This window comes from Schistocerca serialis, chromosome 2 (genome assembly GCF_023864345.2).
Source record: "Schistocerca serialis cubense isolate TAMUIC-IGC-003099 chromosome 2, iqSchSeri2.2, whole genome shotgun sequence".
NCBI classification, from domain to species: Eukaryota; Metazoa; Arthropoda; class Insecta; order Orthoptera; family Acrididae; genus Schistocerca; species Schistocerca serialis.
Genome location: NC_064639.1, coordinates 443,914,603 through 443,927,475, shown reverse-complemented (window position 1 = coordinate 443,927,475; position 12,873 = coordinate 443,914,603).

Below are 12,873 nucleotides of genomic sequence, written 5' to 3'. Positions count from 1 at the left end.
TAAGCAGAGGCTCTGACCACTGAGCCGATCAAACACAGTGGTCATCGCAGCTGCACAGATTAGCGTAGCTCCTCAATTGGCATCACGAGGCTGAGTGCACCCCGAAAAATGGCAACAGCGCATGACGGCCCAGATGGTCACCCATCCAAGTGCCGGCCACGCCCGATGTCGCTTAACTTCGGTGATCTGACGGGAACCGGTGTATCCACTGCGGCAAGGCCGTTGTCCTGTCATTTGTACTCAGGTAAAAAAAAAAAATGTCGTGTGACTAGGGCCTCCCATCTGGTAGACCTTTCGCCGGGTGCAAGTCTTTCGATTCGACGCCACTTCCGCGACTTATGCGTCGATGGGGATGAAACGATGATGATTAGGAGAACACAACACACGGTCCCTGAGCGGAGAAAATCTCCGACCCAGCTAGGAATCGAACCCGGGTCCTTACGATTGACATTCTGTTGTGCTGACCACTCAACTACCGGGGGCGGACTGTACGCAGCTGATTCATGTCAAATGGTTTCCGGTGCGATTATGGCTGCAGGACGGGAATCAATAGAACTTTAACGTGCAAAAGTAGTTAGAACTACACGATTGGGCCATTCCATTTCAGAAATCGTTAGGAAACTCAGTATTCCGAGATATACAGTGTCAAGAGTGTAGCGAGAAGACCAAATTTCAGGCATTACACCTCACCACGCCCAACGCAGTGGCCGACAGCCTTCACTTAGCGACCGATAGCAGCGGTGTTTGCAAAGAGTTTTCATTGCTAACAGACAAGCAGCACTGCCTGAAAAACCACATAAATCTAAGTAGGACGTACAACGAACATATCCGTTAGGACAGTGCTACGAAATTTGGCGTATATGCTGTCACAGTCAGATTCTAAATTCATCCACACACAACCTATATACTGTCCCACCCATTCTTCTTATTTTTCGCTGTATTTCGCCGATTCCCGTAAGAGTTCGAACGTGGTGTGCATCTGTACTGAAGAGGTCATTGGCTGTCTTGCGACAATTCGATCTCTGTGCTATACTTGGCGTAAGGCACAACGGACCCTAAAATTAAACACTTTCCACATACAAATTGTTCTATAATGCTTGTGAACTGTTAAAACGTTAATTCAATGTCATAAATTTCTGGAAATACGATAGTGAATTACCTGTCTTGCTAACAAATGTCCTCCCCTGTACGGGAATTGCCTAATGTGTGTACGAGTACTGGTTGTGACAGAGGAACGACAACATGTGGCAGTTTCGATGTAGCTCTGAGGCGTCCACAGATAGTCAAAGCAGTTAAGGCGACCACTCACATAAAGCGGGAGATCCGGGTTCGAGTTCCGGTGCAGGCCAAATTTTCACTGTCGTCAGTCTAATATACGGCTGATGATTGTCCACATTCGCAACTGCAAATACATTTCACGTATTTCATAACGGGTGCAGTCACCGCAGTGCCTGTGCCTCGGGCAACACGCATGTCTAAAGGAACACTGGAGCTTAACACAAGAACAGCAACATATTATTGCCTTTTCTATCCGAGGCTACGTTATTCGTGGTTCACAGAAAGAACTATCATCACCTGACATTTTAGAAGTTTCTCAGCAACGTGTCACCAGAGAAAGCACCATTTAGGCTGGAAGAGGTGATGCATCCTGTTCTACACTACACAAAAAAATGTAACTGATGCTACTGACATGCTAACATTACTTTTTTTCACATTTGAACTAGGTCTGCTTGAGGTTGTGAAAAAAGGCTTTCCACGAAAGCTGCAACACTTACAGATCGGAACTATGTCGCCAAGGCTCTCTTGGACATTTAGGAGCCATGGTAGCATATCTCTAGGTATCGATATCTCAGAACCTTCCCACGAGTGCACCGTGGGGCTTCTTTTCTGTGTCCTAAGAGAAAGTTCAGCAGCATTGGCTGCTGCAGGCTCTGAGTCTGAAGTCAGCCTATGAACGAGGAAGGGAACACATCGTCTGCTGGAGTGCATTGGGCACCAGCCAGCTTGTGTCTTCGAGTTGTGCCCACCACTGTGAGTGATGAGGGCAGTCCTGAGTCGCGCCCCCTGAATGTAGGCTGTTTGTTTGCGTGTCACTTCTCGGTAGCGGGCACGCAGTGCGGCGCGAGTATGGAAGTTCTGGCATAACCGTAACTGACTGCAGGCTGCTTGCCTGCCACTACCGCGGTGCCGCCTACAAAATACAAGGCCTGGAGGGATGCTGCAGACACACTAGCGATGGGTGTGGACTGGCAGCTTGCTACCATCATGCTGTTGTGTGTGCAGTGCGGTGCCCAGGTACATGCTACGCCTGTCACATCACTCTTGGTATGGCTGCTAAGGTTATGTCTGTGGCTATAAGACAGTGATCACGTTTGCGAGCGGTTCGTGCGACGTTGTTTTTTTTGTGTGTGATGTTATGTTTGCCTAGTTCAGTGAGTTATGTTAGTGCTGGCTGCTGTACCTGACCTACTGTTTTGTTAAACTGTGTATCTCAGGGCATGGTGCTGTCGTACAAGTGAGTGGTCTGTTTTCAAATGGAAATTTCTTTCCTCGTTCGCCTCTGGTCGTTTGTCTGCCTGTGTCTGTAACTATGTGTTTTACATGCTACAAAGGACTATTGTGTTTTATTGAGAAGCTAAATTGTCAAGTTTCTCACTATTCCATTGCCATTATACAGAGGCGTCCAAAAACTGTATCCACTGTTTAAAGTCCATAACTGGTAAACTAATTGACGGACTTGTCTCATCTTTGGTAGTGTAATAGTTTGTAGTTCCGGCAATCGCCACACAAGCCTTTTATTGCGTTGTTTTGTTTTGTCAGATGACAGTTGCCAGATAGTCAGTGTTTTGTTCTTAGTTGCACCTAGTTATTCGAGTAAACATGACTGGCGCAAGGCTTGCATTCGATGAAGGGAAGTCAGTTTTGAAGTGGTGTTTTAAGAACGAAAACATTAATGAGGTTCAACGGCAATGGGAAACGAGTATCAAACAGAGCCAACGACACGTTTAACGATTCGTCGCATTCGAGACAAATTTGAAGCCGAAGGCTGTGTTAAAGATGTACACAAACAACGATCTGGACGATCTCTAACAGTAACAAGTCCAGCTAAGTCCCGACGTGTGTTACAACAATTCACTCGCTCACCACAGAAGTCTGTGAGACAGTGGTGCCCGTGAAACTGGAGTGAGTCGGTCAAGTGTTCGGTGAATTTTGAAGACAGCAAACTGGAAGTGTTACATCCCGCGATTGCTTCACGCAATGAACGAGGACGACCCAGATCTTAGAATGGAGTACTGCGAGTGGTTTACCAACATGGTGCGCAACGATGAAGAATTTGCGGAGATGATTGTGTGGTCTGATGAGGCACAGTTCAAACTCAATGGTACAGTAAATCTCCACAACTGCATCTACTGGGCCGCCGAAAATCCGAACGTCCATGTAGACAAAGCCGTGAATTTGCCAGGAATAAATGTGTGGTGTGGGTTGTCTTACCGGGGCTTGATTGGGCCATTCTTCTTTGACGGCACAGTTACCGGTGAGGTGTACGTTCCGAAGCTTCAGACATCCATTTTACCTGCCGTCTGTGACTTGTATGGAGACGGAAGAGTTTATTTTCAACAACATGGTGCCCCAGCCGACTACCAAAATGGTGTTAAGGCGTATCTCGACGAAAATCTACCAGGAAGATGGATAGGCCGTAGAGGTACTGTGGAGTATCCACCACCTTCCCCAGATCTAATTCCTCTGGACTTTTACCTGTGGGGACGTCGTTTATCGACATTGGATGAACTTCGAGAATCCATTGTACGTTCATGTGCAAATATCCAACTGAACACGCAGCAGTCAGTAGTTAGTGCTGCAGTTCGGCGGCATTGTTTGTGTGAGGATGTAAATAGTGACCATTTCGTAAACCTACAGTGATATCTTTAACTTTAAGCTACACTTTCACCAAAAATGAGACAATTCCGCCAATCAGTTTGCACGTTTTGGACTTTTAAACAGTGGATACATCTTTTTGGACCCCTCTGTGTATTTATTCCGCTGGTAGCACTCAGGTTGACTGAAAGATGGTTCCATGTATGTGAAGCTATTGATCTACTGTTCGATTCTGTAAGGTTTAGTGCACTAGTTGTGCAAAGCCTGTATATAGACTTCGACACGTATTAAGCTAACTGATGTACATGTCACGCATATTTTTATTTGCAGAGGTGTGTGTTGGATATTTATTTTAAAAACAATTTCTTGTCCGGTTGTAAATGAGTCACAACTTCAATCTGCAAAGTTTAGTCCATCAGTTGCACTGAGGATAATGTTACTGATGTACGTCATTTATGTATGTTTTCATTCTCTCAAGTTGTTATGTGAACATTTATTTTAAACTATTTGGTGATTGCATGTAAATTCCTTTCGCAGTTCATAACCAGAAAATATCACCGGTTGCGAAGTTTCAGTAACAGTACATTTAAATATTTATTATGACGCTCTATGGTTTTACGTTAATCATTTGCATTCAGTTTTGTCATCACCTTTCGTCAATAAATGTGCCTTAAGAGTATGCCTGTGTTTTGTTAAGTTTTCTATGTAATGTGCATGAGATACTACAGCTACATATCCTGGATGTATCAAAAACAATCATCCAATTTTTTTAAAAAATTATAATTTTTATGTTATTTAGAATATGTGAGTGAACAATATACAGTCAGAGAAAGCAAACTATCAAGCTTCACATGGTTCCCGCTAGGTACCAGCAGTATGCGCCAACTTCAGTTCTAGTAAAAATGGTGTCGGAACAACAAAAAGCGTTCTGTGTACTACGTTTTGCGCATTGCGGGTCAGTAATAACCGTTCAGCGTGACTTTCGTACTATATATGGCGTGGATACTCCTACAGCATAGAGCAATAGACGATGGCATGAACAATTCCGAGAAACACGTTGTTTATGTAAAGGCAAATTGCCGGGCCACTCCCGAGTGTCTGACACAGATGTCAAAATCATCCACCATAGTTTCACAAGGAGTCCGCAGAAATTGGTTCGCCGCGCAGCTCGACAGCTCAACATGTCCCCGATGTCCGTCTAGCATGTGCTGCGTCCATGTTTACACATGAAACCATACAAAATTTAGCTACAGCAAGCTCTTCGTGAAGATGACAGACAACAACGTGTGGAGTTCTGCAATTTCGTTCTTGGCAAGACGTTTAGTCACGAGACAACATTCCATTTAAATGGAAAGGTGAACCGTCATAATGTGACAGTATTGGGTAAGGAACAACCACATGAAGTTGTACAACGTGAGAGGGGCTCTTGAAAATTTAATGTGTTACGGGCAGTTTCACGGGAAAAGGTGTATGGTCCATTTTTATTTCACGAGAACACTGTTACAAGAAGCATATATCTCAATATGCTTGAGAACTTTCTTTTCCCACAGTTGAAGACTGATTTGAACGAGTTCATTTACCAAACAGGATTTGGCACCGCCACTCCGGCATCTAGAAGTTCGGGAATTTTTAAATCAAAGGATTACTGAACGATGGATCGGTCGCACTGGACCAAATGATTGAACCTTACATTATTGGACTCCAGTGTCACCAGATCTGACTGTATATGATTATTTCTTGTGGGGGTTTATAAAAAACTCTGTTTATGTGCCTCCGTTACCAACAACAATGAAAGAACTGAGACATCGCATAACAACAGCTGTGGAAGCTGTAGCTCAAGATATTCTCACTGCAGTGTGGGAACAATTCGAACACCGCATTGACATACACCGTGCAGCTTAAGGGGGCATATTGAACACCTACGACGAAAAAACTTTTCGAGTTTCCCGTTCATAAAAACACAAAATTCATTGTATATGTTTATTAGTTTCATAAATATAGATGTGCCAAATCGGATTTCCCTGTATTTTGCTACCAGTTGTTAGGCCAAATATTCATTTTCTTGTGGTTAAATGACATTCAATATATTTCTACTTGAAGCTGAATACTTAAAATTTCTTGTCTTATGGACAAATATGATAAAGTGTACTCTGAGGCCAAACTGCAGTACTGTGCTCAGCCAGTGTGAATTTCCTTTTATAATTGCGTTTAATGTTTAGATTTTTTCTTTTATTAATAAATGATTAATATAGATTTCTCCAGCAAAGCCAATAGCACCACCCTCTCCCCCACTCCTACGCTCCTTACCATTCCAACTTACATGCTGTATTATCATAATCAACTACTATAATCATAATGCTGCAAAATACAACATGTAAAAACACACAACACAGCCAGAGGCAAACAAACTGAGTAAGCGGTTTTATAGGACGGGATGAAGTTGTTTTGAAGAGACTCCTAGAACAATTTATTTGTATCACTTAAACCACATGGTTCCGTAATACACAAGGAGAGCTTCATAATGCCTGGAATATCAAATGGTTATTTGTACCGGCAACATCGCCAAATACAATGGTGGAACAAGACAAAAATGAAAAGTCTATATTGCAAAAAATACAATATTGGCTTCTAAATAAAATTATTTATCAAAATAAGCAAAGAACACATGGATATTGCTTATCATAATACACAAGTACAATTACAGTTGTCTGATCATGAACGAGGATTAGAACCTTGCACCAAAATAAAATTGAACTATTTCTCAATATATGTCAGATTTTGAGAGCAAAACATACGTGATGCTGCTGTTGTAACTTAATTTTTCCATAAGTTTTAATAAAATAAACATATCAGCTATATTGCCACTACTGAGCCAGAAGGATTAAAAATTGCTGCAATATCGGAGATACCAGGAAATTGCGAGAGTTAGTCATACTAGGTACTGGGTGTGTCAGCAACTCAGTGTGTCATCTACTGCATGTTCCATCTGCTGGAGGTGTCAGTTAATTAATCAGCCACTGAGGGTGTCAGATCTATTTCTTAAAACAGTATTGTGAGACCAGTAGCTTTCAGTGTGTATGTGCAGTGGGTGATTGGCATTACAGGTACCCAAACGCATGGTTGATACAGCTGAGTGGGGAAATGATGGAACAGAATCGAACAGATCAGAATTTCATCCCCACACACCACAGAAAGAAACGGAACTGATAGGAACAGAACAGAATGGATCAGAATTTCGTTCAAAAAGGAGAATGGGATGTATCAGAACGTCATTCGCACAGACCATTCAAAAAAAGGAATGGAACAGGTCAGAATGGAAGAGATCGAAACAGAATGGATTCGAATGCGAAAGATCGAAAAGAAATGGATCGTAATTTCATTCAATAAAATGGAACAGAATGGGACGTAACGGATTACAATTTCATTCGCACAAACCATTAAAAAACCGGGATAGCATTACCCCAAATTTAATTTGGGGCAATGATGGTCAGTTGATAGTTGACTACCACTACCGTCAGAAAACCACTGAGCGGGGCGAAAATGATGAGTTACATAAGAACTGTCGTTACAGTGAATGTGCATATACCCCTACAAGGCGAAATACGACAAGCTTGGAGACTCCGTCAGTGCACTTTCGTAGACGTCAGAAAGTTTAATCATGACGTCGACTAAGCAAATTGACACTTGTTCTCTCTAGCTACGACTTGTTAGAACAAGCGAAAGCGATTACCAGTAAGCCGGCATTTATTGGCGACGGAAAGTCAAGACTTTTTCCAACAAGCAAAATGCTCAGATTTGTGACGTCATGTGTGCAAAAAATGGTTCAAAAGGCTCTGAGCACTATGGGACTTAACATCTGTAGTCATCAGTCCCCTAGAACTTAGAACTACTTAAACCTAACTGAACTAAGAACATCACACACATCCATGCCCGAGGCAGGATTCGAACCTGCGACCGTAGCGGTCACGCGGTTCCAGACTGAAGCGCCTAGAACCGCACGGCCACACCGGGCGGCTCATGTGTGCAGGTCTGCACCGTATCCATGATGTGAAAGTCACATCACCATTACTATAACATCATCATGACATCACACATAGGTAATTGACCTTATCCACATGATGTCAGAATCCAAGATGGCAGAATCCGTGACATCATGGTGGTATTCGTTTTAATGCCATTAAAATGCCTTATTGTTATTGTCTGTGTCATTTTGATGACTGGTGTAATTCCACCATCCGACAGCGGTAGTTGTTGTCACCCTGCAAATTGACCATAATTGTCCACCCCCCTCCCCACCAGAGGTAATGGTATTCGTCCTGTAAATTGATCATTATTGACCCTACTGGGCAGTTTGTTTCACTTTAGCAGTAACGTAGTGTTATACGAGGCAATCTGGTACAGTTTTGCCTCACGGTGATGTACGAGTGCAGGGCAATTTTGAGACAGTATGTTAAAATTTTCTTTAAAATGACGATGCATGGAGCAACGTGCCATGTGGTGTCTATTGAGTGATAGCAGTAGATGACAAACGTTTTCAACTCCAATATTAAGTTAATATGGTCATTGTAATGTTTGGCTGATTGCCGCATAAGATGTAGCGGAAGTAAGACGATTTGCCATCCACATAACTTTTGTCTTTAGAAGTAATAGCACAGTTTCTTAGCAAGGCAATTCAGCATCTACCTACTGACGCCGTAATTGAAGTTGAAGTCTTACACAGAGAAATGTAGTGCTTAAACGAAAAATTAAGACCTTGCTCCATGGGGTCGGATTATTTCTAAGTTACTAATTGACCCAAGACTGAGTATCACGATGACACTAAGAAACATGTTTCAGCAGGTCCACATTCTCAGGTGCTTTTGTTACTACTTTGGATAATCGCCATGTGATTCAGTCAGCTCCACAAGGAAGTGTACGCCGTTATCCGTATGAAATAAGGCACTATTATAAATATATGTTTACATGAAAATACACGTTATAACTAATTGGACGATTACCTAATAGTTAATCCAATCGCCGCCATTATCGATTATAGCTTGACACTTTTTGGCATGCTTTCCACGAGATTTTCTGCATATTCTCTCGGTAACGATCTCCATATCGTCCTGATTGTATATGATAGCTGCTTCCAAGTACGTATTGGCTTTCCTTTAAGCTTCATCTTAATATGCGACCAAACATTACGATCGGATTTACACCCGGAGACACTGCAGGCCAATCCATTTTGGACTCACCATCGCCTTGTTTCCACGCTGTAGAGAGGCGGCTGCGACGTTTCGGATCATTAACCTCTTCAAGCACCCAGTTTGCCTCGTTCGAACAAATCTTAAAGGACGCACAATTTCATTGTCCTGAGTTTTTGTAGTCGCGCACGTTAGCCCCCTCTCCGGTAAATCATCCACGTTTCCAACCTCTAAATTTCGTTTGACCCACTTCGCAACGAATGTCTTTGACTTTCTAAGAATTTTAACTGAGGCTCCCTATGAAAGCTTTGGTCCCTTTGGATGATTTACAAGGAACACTGCCTCGTGACACTTCAGATACTTAGCACGTGTTTTAAACTGCAGCCGACTCTCACATTGTTTATCTAGACACTGTGCAAAAGCACAGTGAGAACAGATTCGAGACCACTACCAGAGATGTCGCTACGGACGTTACATTTAAAATTATGGCGTACACTTTCTTGTGGAACTGACTGTGTATCAACAAATGCGTTTGTTGTCGGTAAGCATTAAGATCATCTTACTGCTCTAGGTGCATTCTAAACATGGGAAAATGTACGGATGAATGGTGAAATATTTGGTATTGCTTTTGTGAGCGTAAGATTTTATCATTACTGACATCGTGGGAATAACGTTGTTTACGTTAGTAATTCTCGTCAACAAGTACATTTTAAGCTGTTAGATCAGCAGCAGTGCCAATGTGTGCTTTATAATGTTATACCACCAATTTCTTGTATTTAGGTTTCATTAAGATCTTGACTGCCACGAGGCCGCCACATGTCATAGCAGAACTAGCGCCTAATGTCGTGTACCCGCTGGTAGCCACAGCAGAGACTCACTTCCGACGCTGTAGCTGCCTAGGTCTTGCGCTGTAACATACATCACTGTGTATGTGGCAGCAGTCAGTGTCTAATGCGTGGTTCGTCAACTAATCTGTAACATATTCCAGAGATGCCAATAAGCGAGCCGTTTATCTTTTGAAATGTAATGCAGTCATTTAATTTAAACTATTTGTTAGGACTCTAGGGCCACATATGTTTTGCACTTGGAAGCTTAAATATTTTGAGAAATAATACAATTTTATTCTGGTACAAAGTTATAATTTTCGCTCACGATGAGAGACCTGTAATTGTGCTAACATACTAAGATAAGCAACCTGAAAGTAAATAATTTTGTTTTGGTGCAAAGATTTTGTTTTTGAGACGTCGACTTTTCATCTCTGTCTTGTTCCTTGATTGCCTTTGGCCATGTATAAAGTAAACATTATGAATGTCTTCTTATGTATTACGAAAATATGTGGTTGAAGTGATACACGATCTCATCAAAACACCTTCTGCCCATCCTAAAATGGAGTTTGGTCTGTTTTTCTGTCTGTGGCTACAGTGTGTGTTTTTTTCGTTTTGTACTTTGCAGTATTAGTATTAGATGGGTATCACTTAGTAGTTGGTTATGGAAATACACTGTGTAAACGTTTTAGAGACCATTTGCATCAGACTTCCGATTGGCAAATGTTCCAGCCTTTCTTGATAAATGTTCGGTATATAACCTCAAGTAGGCCTGATAGAAATGTGATAAAAAGTAATATTACCTGTCAGTAACATTGACTATATTTCTTCAAGTGTAGATCACGATGCACCTTCTTCCATCCTAAAATGGTATTTAGTAAGTTATATAACTGAAAAGCTTCTAAAACGTTAGGTGATGACAGGTCAATCTATTAACCGACAATAACAGCCGCAGATCAGTATGCCAAACCACCTTTCACAGTTTGACACAAATTTTAAATGAAACGTATTCGCATTTGCGAATACGGACAACCATCAGCTGTATAGTGGAATGACAACAATAAAAATTTGCGCCGGACCTGGACTCGATCCCGGATTTCCCGATTTAAACGAGCGGTCGCCTAAAACGCTTTGGCTATCCGTACACGACTGACGGCTAGACCCAAACTTCCGTATGTCGTCGATCCTGCGTCTCAACCAACATTCGTACACGTCATGTAATTCCCGTACAGATGTAGGACATTTTAATTGAAAGTCACCACGTGGTATCGGCGTATAATTACGATATTGCAGTGCCTGTGTTGCTAAGAAGTACGATGCAATGTTCCTTCGGAAATGCATGCAAGGACATGAAACAGAATCGATGTTGATAATGGACGCCGGCCCGAGTGGCCGAGCGGTTCTAGGCGCTTCAGTCTGGAACCGCGAGACCGCTACGGTCGCAGGTTCGAATCCTGAATCGGGCATGGATGTGTGTGATGTCCTTAGGTTAGTTAGGTTTAAGTAGTTCTAAGTTCTAGGGGACTGATGACCTCAGAAGTTAAGTCCCATAGTGCTCAGAGCCATTTGAACCATTTGATAATGGAGTAAGTCAGATGCCAAGTCACCCGTCTCTTCATTTATACAAACACAATTGGTTTCAAACGACTTAAACAGTAGGCGTTTATTGTGCATATAACTGTTAAAACTATACACCTAAATATTTCACAGAGCACGCGCTTATGCACCTACTCCTCTGATACTATGAAATATCACAGCTGGATTGCTTGCACTAAGTAAATTTTGCATAATGTATCTTGTCGATTACGAGCAGACTTACCAACGAACAAAAAACTTTTACATGATTACAATGGTGTTTTGCTGGGGTTCTTAGTTTGTGAGTTATTCGCGTTTCATTACACATCTACAGACAGGAATTCTGATTTAGCATCCTACATTGCACCTATATTATTATTTTTTTAATTATTTTGTACATAAATGTGCTTTTTTAATCATGGGAAGCAACATTCTGCTTTACTATTCAAATTGTATTTCTTTAATTTAAAAAAATTAAACTGACTTTCGATGGTGCTATGCATCCGCTGTTATCTACATCTACATCCATACTCCTCAAGCCACCTGACGGTGTGTGGCGGAGGGTACTTTGGGTACCTCTATCGGTTCTCCCTTCTATTCCAGTCTCGTATTGTTCGTGGAAAGAAAGATTGTCAGTATGCCTCTGTGTAGGCTCTAATCTCTCTGATTTTATCCTCATGGTCTCTTCGTGAGGTATATGTAGGAGGGAGCAATATACTGCTTGATTCCTCGGTGAAGGTATGTTCTCGAAACTTCAACAAAAGCCCGTACCGAGATACTGAGAGTCTCTCCTGCAAAGTGTTCCACTGGAATTTATCTATCATCTCCGCAACACTTTCGCGATTACTAAATGATCCTGTAACAAAGCGCGTTGCTCTCCGTTGGATCTTCTCTATCTCTTCTATCAACCCTATCTGGTACGGATCCAACACCGGTGAGCAGTATTCAAGCAGTGGGCGAACAAGTGTAGTGTAACCTACTTCCTTTGTTTTCGCATTGCATTTCCTTAGGATTCTTCCAATGAATCTCATTCTGGCATCTGCTTTACCGACGATCAACTTCATATGATCATTCCATTTTAAATCACTCCTAATGCCTCCTCACAGCTAATTTATGGAATTAACTGCTTCCAGTTGCTGACCTGCTATATTGTAGCTAAATGATAAAGGATCTTTCTTTCTACGTATTCGCAGCGCATTGCACTTGTCTACATTAAGATTCAATTGCCATTCCCTGCACCGTGCGTCAATTCGCTGCAGATCCTCCTGCATTTCAGTACAATTTTCCATTGTTACAACCTCTCGATATAGTACAGCTCATCAGCAAGAAGCCTCAGTGAACTTCCGATGTTATCCACAAGGTCATTTATGTATATTGTGAACAGCAACGGTCCTACGATACTCTCCTGCGGCACA